The sequence below is a fragment of the Schistocerca piceifrons genome, chromosome 8 (assembly GCF_021461385.2).
Source record: "Schistocerca piceifrons isolate TAMUIC-IGC-003096 chromosome 8, iqSchPice1.1, whole genome shotgun sequence".
NCBI lineage: Eukaryota > Metazoa > Arthropoda > Insecta > Orthoptera > Acrididae > Schistocerca > Schistocerca piceifrons.
In genome coordinates, this window is record NC_060145.1 from 479,958,263 (window position 1) to 479,975,056 (window position 16,794).

Consider the following 16,794-nt stretch of genomic DNA (forward strand, 5'->3'; position numbering starts at 1 on the left):
TAGACAGTATGCCACAAACATCCTGCAGTCTCATTTGTTACCTCTCATGCAACAGTACTGTGATCCCATTTTCCAATAGGACAATGCTGGTACACACATGGCATGTGTCGCTATGAACTGTCTGCTTAATATTGAGGTACTGTGATGGCCAGCAAGACGCCAGATCTGTCCCTGATAAAGTATGTGGAACCCACTTAGACTTCAATTCTTTCCTGATGTCAGTGTCTGGGATATCAAGGACCAGGTACAACAGCTGTGTGGCACCTCTCAAGAGAGAATACAGTGGCTTTATGACACCATTTCCAACCAACTCAATATTTGTATTCAGGCCTGATGTGGTGCAATGTTATGCTGATTAATAGACTCATACTGACAAATTCATAGTAAATCTGAATCAGATCTGTAATCCCTGAAATAACACAACACACACTATTTCGTTTCATTCCCACCTCCCCATCTGGGTGCTTAATTTTTTTTATTAGGTAGTGTTCTTGAAACTGTTTGAGACCTATTTTTAAAGCTTGTGAAATGAATGAGAAGTACTGAACTGTATATACCCAGTCTTCTTAAAATTTAAGGATAATCCATTACCTTAAAAACCACCTGATTTTTAAGGTAAATGGATTATCCTTCAATTTTGACAAGACACGGTACATACAGTTCAGTACTTCTCATTCACTCCATAAGCTATAAAAATAAGTTCTCAAACACTAAATACAAAGAGTAGAAATTTTAGAATACAATGTTTTAAAAATAAATTAAAAGAGGTGGTCTGTATGAGATATAGATGAAAAGAAATGCTAATGAGAAATTAATTACATTCAATAGTAAACTTGTATCAAAATTTGAAACTACTTTCCTAAAAAGTTATCCAAGAAGTCTAGTTAAAAAAATGACAAGCAACCCTTGAATTACTAAAGGGGTTAAAATATCATTTCAGAGGAAAAGGTACCTTTATATAGAGGTCAGAGCAAATCAAGATCCAATGCTATATGCATTGTACAAGAAATGCTGTAATATTTTAAGGAAAGCCACTAAAATGTCCAAAAATATGCATATAACAGGAGAAATTAATAATTCAGATAATAAGAATAAAATTATTTGGGATATTGTAAAACAGATTTTGTCCAAGATGCTATCATAGTTACACCAAATAACAATGTTGAGACTGATCATACTGGCTGTATTTTTAACAATCACTTTCTAAATATTAGAGCAAAGATCAGGTTAAAAGCTTCAGTAGAAGAAGCAGGAGAATATATTAAATATGTTCTTCCACAAAACCTACTTGGAATAGCACGAAAATTCTTCAGTAAAATTAATAGAATAATGAAACTTCTCAGAAGTAAAAGCTCCTGTGATGCTGATGGAATTTCAAGTGGAATTCTAAAGAGTTGTTCTAAGTAAACAAGTACTGTCCACCGTGATATAAATAGTGGATCACTGCCACAGACATTTTTCTAGATAGATCCAAAAATGCTGCTGATACACGAGTGAGCACACATGTGTTCAACAACTTGCAGACAATGGAGTTTAAGACTTAATGAAAGAACATTCTGTTTGGCAACTCCTTCTAGTGCAGTAACCTGAGATGAATAGAAGTGTAAATCTTTTGTCTTGCATAATTTTTAGTCAGCCATGCCATAGGTGCAACCATAATGGAGGGGTATCTGTTGAGAGGCCAGACAAACGTGTGCTTCCTGAAGAGCGGCAGCAGCTTTTCAATAGTTGCAGGGGCAACAGTCTGGATGATTGACTGATCTGGCCTTATAACACTAACCAAAACGGCCTTGCTGTGCTAGTACTGCGAATGGCTGAAAGCAAGGGGAAACTACAGCCATAATTTTTTTCCCAAGGGCATGCAGCTTCACTGTCTGGTAAAATATTCCAGAGGTAAAATAGTCCCCCATTCAGATCTCTGGGCAGGGACTACTCAGGAGGATGTAGTAATCAGGAGAAATAAAACAGGCGTTCTACAGATCAGAGCGTGGAATGTCAGGTCCCTTAATTGAGCAGGTAGGTTAGAAAATTTAAAAAGGGAAATGGATACGTTAAAGTTAGGTATAGTGGGAATTAGTGAAATTCAGTGGCAGGAGGAACAAGACTTCTGGTCAGGTGAATACAGGGTTATAAATACAAAATCAAATAGGGGTAATAGGACTGTGGGTAACCTACTACAAACAGCATTGTGAATGCATTATTGTGACCAAGATAGATACGAAGTCCACACCTACCACAGTAGTACAAGTTTATATCCCAACTAGCTCCGCAGATGACAAAGAGATTGATGAAATGTATGATGAGATAAAAGAAATTATTCAGATAGTGAAAGAAGACGAAAATTTAATAGTCATGGGTGTCTGGAACTCGATAGCAGGAAAAGGAAGAGAAGGAAACGTAGTAGGTGAATATGGAATGGAAGTAAGGAATGAAAGAGGAAACTGCCTGGTAGAATTTTGCACAGAGCATAACTTAATCATAGATAACAATTGTTTCAAGAATCATAAAGGAAGGTTGATACATGGACGAAGCCTGGAGATACTGGAAGGTCTCAGATAGATTATATATTGGTACAACACAGATTCAGGAACAAGATTGTATTTGTAAGACATTTCCAGGGGCAGATGTGGACTTTGACCACAATCTATTGGTTATGAACTGTAGATTAAAACTGAAGAAACTGCAAAAAGGTGGGAATTTGAGGATGTGGGACCTGGATAAACTAAAAGAACTAGAGGTTGTAGAGAGCTTCAGGGAGAGCTTTAGGGAACGATTGACAAGTATAGGGGAAAGAAATACAGTAGAAAAAGAATGGGTAACTTTGAGAGATGAAATAGTGAAAGTAGCAGAGGGTCAAGTAGGTAAAAAGACGATGGCTGATAGAAATCCTTGAGTAACAGAAGAGATATTGAATTTAATTGATGAACGGAGAAAATATAAAAATGCAGTAAATGAAACAGGCAAAAAGGAATACAAACGTCGACAGGAAGTGCAAAATGGTTAAGCAGGGATGGCTAGAGAACAAATGTAAGGATGTAGAGGGGCATACCATTAGGGCTAAGATAGATACTGCCTACAGGAAAATTAAAGACACTTTTGGAGAAAAGAGAACCACTTGCATGAATATCAAGAGCTCAGATGGAAACCCAGCTCTAAGCAAAGCAGGGAAAGCAGAAAGGTGGAAGGAGTATATAGAGCGTCTATTGTTCTTGAGGACAATATTATAGAAATGGAAGTGAATGTAGATGTAGATGAAATAGGAGATGTGATACTGTGTGAAGAGTTTGACAGAGCACTGAAAGACCTCAGTCAAAACAAGGCCCTGGGAGTAGACAACATTTCATTAGAGCTACTGACAGCCTTGGGAGAGCCATGCCTAACAAAACTCTACCATCTAGTTAGCAAGATGTATGAGACAGGCGAAACACCCTCACACTTCAAGAAGAATATAATAATTTTCAATCCCAAAGAAAGCAGGTGTTGACAGATGTGAAATTACCGAACTATCAGTTTAATAATCCATGGCTACAAAATACTGACACGAATTCTTTACAGATGAATGGAAAAACTGGTAAAAACGGACCTTGGGGAGATCAGTTTGTATTCCATAGAAATGTTGGAACACACGAGGCAATACTGACCCTATGACTTACCTTAGAAAATAGATTAAAGAAAGGGAAACATACGTTTCTAGCATTTTTAGACTTGGAGAAAGCTTTTGACGATGTTGACCTGAATACTCTCTTTCAAATTCTGAATTTGGCAGGGGTAAAATACAGTGAGTGAATGGTTATTCACAATTTGTACAGAAACCAGATGGCAGTTATAAGAGTCGAGGGCATGAAAGGGAAGCAGTGGTTGGGAATGGAGTGCGACAGGGTTGTAGCCTATCCCCGATGTTATTCAATTTGTAGATTGAGCAAGCAGTAAAGGAAACAAAAGAAAAATTTGGAATGGGTATTCAAATCCATGTAGAAGAAATAAAAACTTTAAGGTTCACCGATGACGTTGTAATTCTGTCAGAGACAGCAAAGGACCTGGAAGTGCAGCTGAACGGAATGGACAGTGTCTTAAAAGGAGGATATAAGATGAACATCAACAAAAGCAAAACGAGGATAATGGAATGTAGTCGAATTAAATTGGGTGATGCTGCGGGAATTACATTAGGAAATGAGACGCTTAAAGTAGTAAAGGAGTTTTGATCTTTGGGGAGCAAAATAACTGATTATGGTCGAAGTAGAGAGAATATAAAATATAGACTGGCAATGACAAGGAAAGTGTTTCTGAAGAAGAGAAATTTATTAACTTCGAGTATAGATTTAAGTGTCAAGAAGTCGTTTCTGAAAGTATTTGTATGGAATGTAGCCATGTATGGAAGTGAAACGTGGATGATAAATAGTTTAGACAACAAGAGAATAGAAGCTTTCGAAATGTGGTGCTACAGAAGAATGCTGAAGATTAGATTGGGAGATCACATAACTAATGAGGAGGTACTGAATAGAATCGGAGGGAAGAGAAATTTGTGGCACAACTTGACTAGAAGAAGGTATCGGTCGTGCCTTGGGCATGGATGTTTGTGATGTCCTTAGGTTAGTTAGGTTTAAGTAGTTCTAAGTTCTAGGGGACTAATGAGCTCAGCAGTTGAGTCCCATAGTGCTCAGAGCCATTTGAACCATTTTTTTGAAGGTATCTGTTGGTAGGGCGTATTCTGAGGCATCAAAGGATCACTAGTACTAGAGGGCAGCATGGGGGTAAAAATCATAGAGGGAGACCAAAACATGAATGCACTAAACAGATTCAGAATGATGTAGGTTGCAGTAGGTAGTGGGAGATGAAGAAGCTTGCACAGGATAGAGTAGCATGGACAGCTGCATCAAACCAGTATTTATTATTGTATTTATTTATTGTTCCATGGGACCACATTAAGGAGAAGTGTCCATGGTCATGGAACGAGTCAATACATGAAATTATAACATGATAGTGGAAACAGATAAAATGAAATATAAGATACTATTCAGGTGACAAATCGTAAGTTTCAATAAAGAAAATCAACAATGTAACACTGGAATTTGCTTAAATTTCAGCTCTTCCAGGAGCTCCTCGACAGAATAGAAGGAGTGAGCCATGAGGAAACTCTTCAGTTTAGACTTAAAAGTGTTTGAGCTACTGCTAAGATTTTTGAGTTCTTGTGGCAGCTTATTGAAAATGGATGCAGCAGAATACTGCACTCCTTTCTGCACAAGAGCCAAGGAAGTGCATTCCACATGCAGATTTGATTTCTGCCTAGTATTCACTGAGTGAAAGCTGCTAATATTGCTAACAACAAACGACATTAAAGAAAATATATACTGTGAGGGCAATGTCAGAATTCCAGCTATTGAATAGGGGTCGACAAGAGGTTCTCGAACTTACACCACACATAGCTCGAACAGCCCGGTTTTGAGCCAAAAATACCCTTTTTGAATCAGAAGAATTACCCCAAAAAACAATACCATATGACATAAGCATATGAAAATATGCGAAGTAGACAACTTTTCGTGTTGAACTGTCACTAATTTCAGATACTGTTCTAATGGTGAATAAAGCAGCATTTACTTTCTGAACAAGATCCTGAACATGGGCTTTCCACAACAGCTTACAATCTATCTGAACACCTACGAACTTGAACTGATCCGTCTCGCTTATAATATGCCCATTCTGCCTGATCAAAATATCGGTTCTTGTTGAATTGTGAGCAGAAACTGTAAAAACTGAGTCTTACTGTGATTTAGCATCAAATTATTTTCCACAAGCCATGAACTTATTTCATGAACTACATTATTTGATACTGTTTCAATATTACACACAAGATCCTTCACTACCAAGCTGATGTCATCAGCAAACAGAAATATTTTTGAATCACCTGTATTACTAGAAGGCATATCATTTATATAAATAAGAAACAGCAGTGGCCCCAGCACCAACCCTTGGGGAACGCCCCACTTAACAGTGCCCCATTGGGACTGAACATCACTACGACTCTCAATATTGCGGAGAATTACCTTCTGCTTTCTGTTCTTAAAGTAAGAGGCGAACCAATTGTAAGCTACTCTCCTTACTCCATAATGGTCCAACTTCTGCAGTAATATTTTGTGGTCAACACAGTCAAAAGCCTTCGTTTAATCAAAGAAAACACCTAGCGTTCGCAACCTTTTATTTAATCCATCCAAAACCTCACAGAGAAATGAGAATATAGCATTTTCAGTTGTTAAGCCATTTCTAAAACCAAACTGTACATTTGACAGCAAATTATGGGAATTTAAATGCTCCAGTAACCTTGTATATACAACAGTCTATTGACTGAAGACCACAACAACAACAAATGTTCAGTCATTTCACTGGTTTTCACTTAAATAAAGTGTATGGCTTTGACTACTCTGCAGCCCCTGAGATCACATCTACATCTATATCACTCTGCATTTGATACATTCCATACAATTAGTGTAATGTTATTGATCACTTAATATCTATTTATTAATGTAATATTTCTGCCTAATCCATTTCTAGAGGTGTAGCATTTCTATTCTATCAGAGAGGGTCCACCTTTCGACATAGAAAGTAAAATGTCGTTTCGCATACTACACATGTAACCATTTTTGGATTGTTTCCGTTTATTTTTTACAAGTGCTGTCTTTAAAACGTAAGTTACTGACAGACTAAATATCTAATGTCTGTTTCCTATTTACTTTACTTTCGCAATGCCTGTTACTCTGCTTGAACTTGTCATATGTATGCAATGCTAATCTCTCCAACAGCATTATGATTATTTCGTATTTACAGACCTTTTATTAAGTTTTTGGCTTACAATGTTTTTGTTTCAACTTGTGGAAAATCATATATTTGGTACGCATTCACCTGTAATATTACATAGATTTTGGTAATTTATACGTGATATACATATTTTAAAAATATATCAGATACTGCTGTGTAGTCAAATTAAAGTTTCCAGTCTTCTTTTGAAGCAATTCCATTTCATTGTAAAATTATGTAATTGGCCAATAAGCAGTTCAGTGCTGCATTTTTCTTATTTACTTCTTTATTTATTATTTTTAACCAACATCAACTGATTACAAAAAATTTTATTTTGTCCCAGTCTTGTGAATAAGTCAGAGCCTTAATTACTAGAGTTACATATTATTGCCTAGTATTATTATCTACACATTTTTTTCTAAATTTAGTTGAGAGAACAATGTTACATATATGGGCTACACATAAAAACAATTTGCTATTGCAATACATAGATTAAGAAATCATCAGTTTGTGACACAGTCTAAGATTTGAGATTTTAGAGTAATCGTCTTCCATCATACAAGTGTCCTATATCTAGAAACTCATCTATTGAATACACAGGACTGTTTAGGATCCATAATTTTAGTTTCTTTTTTTGGTCCTGCAATGGAAAATTTGGAGATATTAGGGGGACGCAATACAGTAGTTTCATGCCTAGATAGTGAAGACATCATAAAGTGTAACCATGAGAGATATTGTGGGGTCTCTCTCCACCTCTAGTATTGTGGTCATGTAGGTCTTTAGTAAGTGCTTTGTTACAGTTTACTTCCATAATGATATCTTAAGTACATACAGGTTAGGAGCAGTTAGTACTTTAAAGTCTTTAAACAAAATTCTGCCTTCTTCTGTGGGATAAGTACACTTTTCATATTACCTTTATTGCTGGGTCCCCATACCTCTATCCAGTAGCATAGATGGGATCAAATAGTCCAAAATACTCGTATATTTGTCTCAGAGTGACATTGTTACAAAAGGTGTCAGTTTTATTACACAACATATGCCAGTAGATGGCTTTTTGCAAATATCATTTACTTGATCAGACCAATTTAACTCTACATTAAGTGTCAGGCAAAGAAACATGGTAGAGTATTTTTTAAGGTATTCATAATCCATTAAAATTTGATTTTCATGACTTTTATCCCTCTCAAGATAAAATTCAATACAGACTGCTTTATTTGTAATTTATTTTAGTTTGTTTTCATTAAAATACTCCTGAATTATGCCTTCAGTATTACTGGATTCCACTTCATTTTGTGAATAGCTGGGTTTATACCAAATTAGTGTTGTATCATCTGCATATAATATAGCTGTAGAGGGGTTTGTTATAGACTGAATATCATTAACACAAAATATAATAATATTGACCCCTGTGGAATACTAAAATTTATGTTAGTGGTGTTTGATTTATATGCTCCCTCAGTAGTGATAATACACACAAACTGCTTCTTATTTGTCAAGTAGGATCTAACCAGATAATTGACTGTGCCTCAAATGCCATAGTTCCACAGATTGTCCAGCAGTATGATCATGTCAACGTAGACAAATGGTTTTTGTAAGTATAGAGAGATGCTACATACATGTTCTTTATTGTCTATCGCTTGAATGATGTCGTCGATTAAGTTGGATGCTAATGCAATGCTAGATAACCTCTTGACAAACCCATACTGCTCCTTAGAAATCACTTTTTTCCTTACCAGGAAGTTCCAGATTCTTATGTATATTACTTTCTCAAAGATTTTGTATATTATTGGAAGAATAGATATAGGTCGAAAGTTTTCTACTAGGTTTCTGTTCTTTTTTTAAAAATGGGCACAACTCGAGCAATTTTCAAGTCATCTGGAAGTAGACCATCTTCCATATGAAAACTGATAATTGCTAATAAAGGCGAGGCAACTTTATAGAAACATTTCTGAAGAGTGTTCAGACTAATACCCTCATATACTGCTGCATGAAATCCCTTCAAGCTACTCACTATTTTAATTATTTCTTCTTAACTTACTGACACTGGTGTTTCTCTGGATTTATATTTGTGATTTTGAAGCTGATTATTTATGCTGGAGCCAACAGAAGCAAAATAATTGTTAAATAGGTATGCTACCTTATTCTGATCAATTTCTATTGTTCCATTTATCAGCAAATGATTTCTGTTGTATGTTTCCCAGAGTTACTTATTTCTCTATTTACTAGTCACCAAGATGTTTTGGATGTTATTTGAGTTTTGGATGATACCAATGGTGCTGACTGTATGCAAAGTAGCAAATTCATTTCACACAACTAATCCAATGTTATCAACCATTACCAGGTATATAAACTCTTCTTCTTCAAAATATTATCGTAGTTTTAAAAGAAATTATGAAATTATTTGATAAATGCAACCATCTTGGCATTAATCACGATAAATAAATAAAAAAACTGCACCTTTCATTTTGCTTGCATGACCCTTCGAGTATTTTAATAATGCAGCAGGACATATTACAGTCATAATATGTATGACAGATTCCTCATCTCTACACATGATGATACAACAATACAACAAATAGCGTTGCAGACGCCGTGAAAACGCTGAGAAAAGCTTGCTGTCAGTGTGGACAGAAACAGAGACATGAGACAAGAAACAAGGCAGAAACAGATGTCAAACACTGCACGAAACAATGTTTCCAACTGAAATTTGTCTCCATTGGTAACATGGACGCATCCTGAGATGATTGTGGCCATATTCTCTGTACTATCGGTAATGGAACAGACAGGACTACTTCAACACTTGATTACAACTGACTTTTCACCGAATTATGTCGTTAATACAAACAATAACAATCACCTAATTAATTTAATCTTAGTAGGCCTAGTTATTAATATTTTATGGTGGAAATACTTTAAAAACGTGACTTAGACTGGACTGTAACATTTTCTTCTTAAATAAACACTCTAAAGTAACAAAAATTCTAAATATGTACAAGAAATTGGTACATTTTTTACTATCACAAAATTGTTATGTCCGAAATGAACTATAACGATAGTATCCTTAGCAATGAAATAATATAAATTGTAAACGTCTTCAACCACAAAGTAAACATAACCAAGCAGAGTTTTATACATAGTTCCTACAAACTTTTTTTTCAACAGTCGCTGCGTACTGGTGTGCTACAACTAAAACATCAATCTCTTGTATTCCTGTCTTTTGACCTAGTTGCTTCTAACACCTCGTCATTTTCCACCTCATTTTCATTTTTCTCTTCCTTACTTAACTCTGAATCACTGACAATGTTTGCTTCTATAATTTAGATCAGGGTCTGGGTAGAGGTTGAAGCTGAACTCACTCTCTGCTTCATCAAGCATTGACTATACACATTCATCGAGTTTAGGGTCAGATACTTTTATTTCATTATGATCAGGTAACGCAATTCAATCTAGGATAGAAGAAAATACTTTGTTAGAAAAATATCACTATCGTAGGGTCAGTTTGCTCCAACTGAAATAAAACTTGGTATACAATCATAAAATATATAATAACTAGGATAATAACTGTACTACAAGAATTGTTATGAAATAATGTACATGTGAGAAGTATTTCATTTCAACAAATCAAAGTCCCAATTCATGGAAGTCATCTGTAATGTAACATCAAACACTGCCTTTATTTTCCTCTGCTAGTCACCTTTGTAAGAATTACATCTGCAACAGTGTTGCTGTTGATATGAACTTCCTGTCATTCAAAACTTTAATGATACATGTCATTTTTGAATGGTTTGGGTGCTAAAAATTCACATGTCATCCTAGACACTTGGCTCTCATTCTCTTGTCATGGCTAATTCGCGTAGTAGACACTGTTACGAGCAGTTCCTTGTGATGCAAAAATGAGTAAATTAAACAATTTTATAAAAAAACTTGTAGTGCATCTTAGCAGCTAAAAATTTTACAGTGCATTTCTTTTGTTGTATTCTTCCTGCATAAAAAATTTCAGGATGGGTTTCGACATGTCAGATTGGATCGTTTCCTTGTGAGACCCGCAGCACTACAATGATATAAACATTAAAACTGAACAAAATACAAATTTCCAGTCCACATGACCCCACCATGCCAGTTACAGGTCAATATAACAGACAGTAATGTTGGGAGAGTTCTATTATTTTCATCCACCATTCTAGACTTCTCCTTCTTCCTCCCCACCATCCTTGTTAATGTTATGAATCATCAGACAAAGAAATTCCATGCCAAATGGAAAGTCATTACAGGACACAAATCTCGTATTCCTTTTGGAATGTAAGAGTCCTGTTCTCGGTCTAGTGCTCAGTATCTTTCTTAATTTGGTCTTCAGTCTGTTTATTGCCAAAATTATCCTTTCAATACCAGCTTATGAATAGGATAAGCACAACAGTGACATCACCATGGCAGATAACTTGGGGAACATAGGTATCCCATCCCCCCATTTCAGCTTATGGACAGCATTTCAGAATTCAGTGCCAATTTCCTGAATGTAATTTTTAACTAAACTTGGAAACTTTGATGAAAGACTAGCAAGAGTCGCAATTCTATTGTCTCTAATGCAAATTGGGTAAAGTGGACCCAAATCTTTTAGAACATTACCACTGAAAGGAAACCATTTGAATATATGTTGAGTGCTCTCACTCAAAAAGTCTAAGCATCACACTTCAAAGTTCTTCAGTCAGATCAGTATTTTTATCAATTTTCACCGAAATCTTTGTCCTAAATACAGTTCATCAAGCTTATGGATGGCATTCCAGAATTCAGCTGGATCTGTACTCTTCTGTCCTACCTGTATTTCTCAGAACCCTCCATGCAATGCCAATTTCTTGAATGTCATTTTTAACTAAACTTGGGTAAAGTGGACCCAAATCTTTTAGAAAATTATCAGTGAAAGGAAACCATTTGAACATATGTTGAGCACTCTCAGTCAAAAACTCTAAGCATCAAACTTCAAAGTTTTTCAGTTGGTCACAAGTCAGATCTGTATTTTCATCAATGTTCACCAAAACCTTTGTCCTAAATACAGTTCATCAAGAGTTTTAAAATGAGTAGGATTTTGAAACCGGACTTTTTTTGTGGGGTTGATTCTAGATAATTTTCCTTCCTGTAACATTCTAACATCATTTTCAATGTTGCCTCAACATTCTGATACATGGTGTGGATTTGAAGAGACTCTGATTGCATCTTAAGATTAACTATACTGAACACAAAAACCAAAAAATTAAGAAAGTGTATTGTAGTATCATCATTTCATTTCTGCAGACTTGTGCCGCCTGTCAGAAATCTGTCATTAGCCACAACATCAATGAAAAACAGTTTCAGAGAATAATCCTGCTAATGAAGCCTAGATGGAACCTTATGTAAAGAGAGACTGCATGTCTGACTAGGATGAAGTAATTTGTGCTGTTTCACTTTTACTAAGTTCTGAAACTCTTTTAGCTAACCAATATATTTAGGTCTACGCTGGAAATAATTATACATATCCCTCACTAAGTCTTCTATGCATTTAGGAAGGGTTTAAGCAAGTATAGGAAGTACATAGCGCAAATAATGGCAAATGCATTTCATCACGAACAGCTCTGAAATATCTTCCTCAAACAAAGTGGATAAGGAATGATGGACCCCTAACATAGCATTTGCTCCATCTGCTGCAAAATCAATAATATTCTCTTTGTAAGGAATGTTAGTATCACAGAAGAACTTCACAGTATCCTCGTATAATGTATGAGTAGTGGCATTAGTAAGTGGAATCAGTCCAAGAAAGGCATCATTCGTATCATTTCCTTCAGTCAGAACATATACTGGCAAACACAAATGATTTATGAACCATGCATCTGTTGAGTCACCAATAGTGAGGCTAAATTTATTTGTCTTAAACATGCCAGTTAGTTTCATAAAACTTCCGTAACATTAGATATGATTCCACCCACATGTGTTATGACACAATGAATATCTTTTGCTGCTTGTAAATCAGGACACACTACCTAAATGACTTTCAGTAAATATTCAATAGCCCAAGGTGGTAAACCATATTCTGCAACAAAACTACGAAGACGAGTTTCACTGGCCTTAACTGTGTCATGTAATCTTCATTTGCCACTAACTGATGACATTTCAGTAGGTTTAGGTTGTCTTTGCTGGGCACCACAATTAATCATATGCTTATCACTCACATGCTCACTTTTTGCAAACTTAATTTTTAGATCACATTCACATCTTTGCCAATCGCTAAACACTGTTTCTTTTTCCCACTGGGGATTATATTTTGTAACACATTCTACCTTTTTTGGTGCTGTCACCACAGGTTCAGAATTCGACTTCAAACTCATATCCAAACGAGTATGACACTCCACTACTTTGCACAAATTATGGTGTCACCTGGTAACAGTCACGAACTGCCCACTCCATGGCACATGCTTTGTTGCCCATATGCTCCTTTGTTGAATGGGCAAAAGTTTGAACACACCAGCTGGGCAGTGTTTGTTTTTCATGGTTTTGCTGGCCTTTGCATCCAAACAATACTGTAGTAGTATTGTGGTAGTAATTGTTAGCACAAGGTATCATTGTGATCGAATTGATAGGTATGCGATATATAGCAAGTTGCACAGGCTGATCAGGGATTAACTTGGAGTGCACATTCTACGACGCCATTTTATTCCCTGGTTAGTTATTCCCAGAATAGTGTTCATGTCCAGTTAAATAGGCATCAACTGAAGAGTCCTATGGGTATTTTCACGTACGTTTTTTTATATTTACTTGGTAGTTTTTTTGCATAAATAGTGTGTCAAACATTAGTGATAGGTTACAGATCGCAATACTATATGCTTGGGGGTATCATGACGTTGGTAGACACTGTGAATGAGATCAAGAGTGTAGCAGAAAACAAAAAAACTGCTGCACTCTCATTCAATGAAGATATCAGTGCAAAACATTTAACTAAATTGGAAGGGTTCTTATATGTGTAACAACATAACGATCTAACTTGAAATTAGTTTAATTATCAGATATTTGTTGTTTGGCCACTAAGAGATCTTTCTAGATATCCAAATAAAGTATGGAAAAAAATATGCAACAGTTTCCATTCGTAAACAACTTCACATAGATCTACAGAACAACTACAACAGACATACTTTTGTATCTTATTTCTTTTCTGAGAAAGAAACACGTAAATATTATGCAAAGTATTTCATAAAGTTGTCGACAGAAGGATGCCACAATCAGTTCAATTCAGGTGCAAGCGATACTAGTCCATCAAATGTATCTGAGTGGTAGATGGTGAATTGTAAGTAGGCACGTAATACCATAAAAGAGGATAAAATGAATCATCTGGGTAAAATCGATCACTTGCGACTTTCTCCATATTGAGTTCTTATCTTTGATAAATTTTAGTATTTCAGTAGATTGCAACAGTAATTCACAGCTAAAATAGTAAGCGCAACTTTATGATTGAAAAAATTCCGCTCAATTCGTTGAGATTAGACTAGATTCAGTTTTCTTTCCATAGACCCAAAATGAGATAATTCTCGTGCAAGTGGAGCATGTCAAAAAGTCTAATGTAGAAACCATAAAACATTTGGTTTAATACTTACTATCCTACCTTCAGATTACTGCCTCACTGCTTCAGTTAATCTTTCGTCATTTACTATAAATTTTAACAAAAGGAATAATGTAACAAAACAATTTTATAACAAATAACAAACAAAAACAACTGATATTAACCATTAAAACCACAACAAAATGAAATATGGAGATCTGCATATGGTCATGTTTTGAAAGAAAATGAGCTTGGCTTCATGTGATTGACGATGGACAGATGACATCAACCATCAAAACTTCATTCCTATGAAACCTTGATGGTGTCTTGATGTGACGATAGACTCAAAATGGGTGTGGAACATGTCAGAAAGTCTAATGTAAAAACATAAAACATTTGAATATGTTCCTGATCATTTGTCAGGAGATTGTCAAAATAGGTGAATACATTATAGTAAACTGGAACTGCTAATATTTACAGAATTTATACACTGTCAGAATGAAACACTGTTATGGACTTTTGATAAATTTATCATACCCAGAATACCTACTCTTGACTGTTGTAACCAAGTGCTTTCAAACAGCAATTCTGTTTTCCTTAAAGGCATCAAATAAAGAAAGAATTCTGTAATAAACTATTAAATTTCTGGTCATTTGATTTCTTAAGATAACCTCAAAATCAGTCAAAAGTCGTAAAATTTGATCGGCTTAACCCTAATTTATGGTACAGAAGCAACTGTGGAATGCGGTCTGCTTCATGAAATAAATTATCTTTTCAGTCTCTCCAACAAACTGTGACAATGCAGACGTCATGGAGATTGATTTGGCTGAAAATTCTTTGAGGTGTTACTTGATGTTGTATTTACATTTTAGAATAATTAATTAATTACAGCAGCAATGGATGTTCTACAGAAAACACCCTTGCAGAATTACTGAACACCATTATGCATCCACTTTTGCACTTAGTAATTGGGATTATATAAATCCTATTTCTATGATGTGGTGATTATTAATTATATTGTGGGTGTATATGAAGAATAAGATGCCAACATTATTTTTTATAATCTTGTTGTATAAATGTAGAATTGTACATATCAAACTGAAGGTGGTTATAGTATCTCACCCTAAATGTCCAAGGACCAGGAACTATTTCATACATAATTTTTACTTGTCCAAACATCTCTACAAGCTATATGTAATGTGTGAGGAAGGGAAAATAACTGGAGGCGTGACATCTTCATAGTGTTGTTCCTTCTTTCCCACAGTCATCTCAGCTTTGGACTGTAACTTGTGTTTTCAGAATAAAAATACCTGTTTTTAAATGTTAAATAATTAGCAGAGTTCCAGACAGTGTTGTTTCAGAAGTAGCTTTGATCAGAACCACAGAAGGAAGAATTGTAACGGTAAAAAAATAAAAAAAATAAGTAAACTCAAAATTAGGATCAGAAAATAAGAATTAAAACAAATGATTTCAGAATAAAAATGTATTAATCCACATACAGCTGTTCATTTTATTTTCATTTAATTACATCAGAGAACAGAATTTAAGTAAACTGCCTCTTCTGCATGTTGTCCAGGGTCATATAGTGGTGATCCTGTAGGCTGTTCCCCTGCCAATACCAATGAAGTCTCCAATGGACATAAGAAAATCACCAGAGGCTAAATATTTGAGTGTCTGTAATAGACAGTTCATTGGTGGAACATCTGAAAAAAATAAAAGAATGAGATGAGGTAATTCAAGAGAAATTTAAAAACTGAACTTGTCAGCTACTCCGTTTACTGTTATGATTATGTAGATTCAATAACTAAAGATTCCTGTCAGATGAATGAGAAGTACCTATGTTCTTATAACACAAAGATAACAATTACTTTATGATGGATGTGGTCATGTGGATAATACTAATAAATGAGAAATACAACAGCTATCTGCTACAGATTCAAAACTGACATTCCTGTTAATTTTACTGTGTTAAACTGAGCTTGAGCAAGACAAATAAATTATATGTTTATGGGAACAATGCTATGTGGTGGATAATTTTGTTGCTCTGAATCATTCACTGTAAGATGGAAAGTTGCTGTCCTAATGGGAGACAAGAGTGAACTGTCCTAATGGGAGACAAGAGTGAACAGTATTTTCTGTTACAGATATGGCTGAGTGAACTCTCGACATTATGTACTATCAAACTTTTTGTTCCATCAAACATATATAATAAGCCATCAATTTCAGGAAAAATGACACTTCACACAAGTACAGTATAAGGTATTTCAATTTAATTTATCTTCAGTTCGACATAAAGCAGGACAATGAAAATAAATTGATATTCAAAGAAAGTTAAAAACATAGTATTCCAGGCACTCCTCCATATGCTACCACTGTACAGATTCAGTAACTTGATCACTGTTCTGCTCTTATAACATACATATATAGTTATTATTTTAGAATAAATA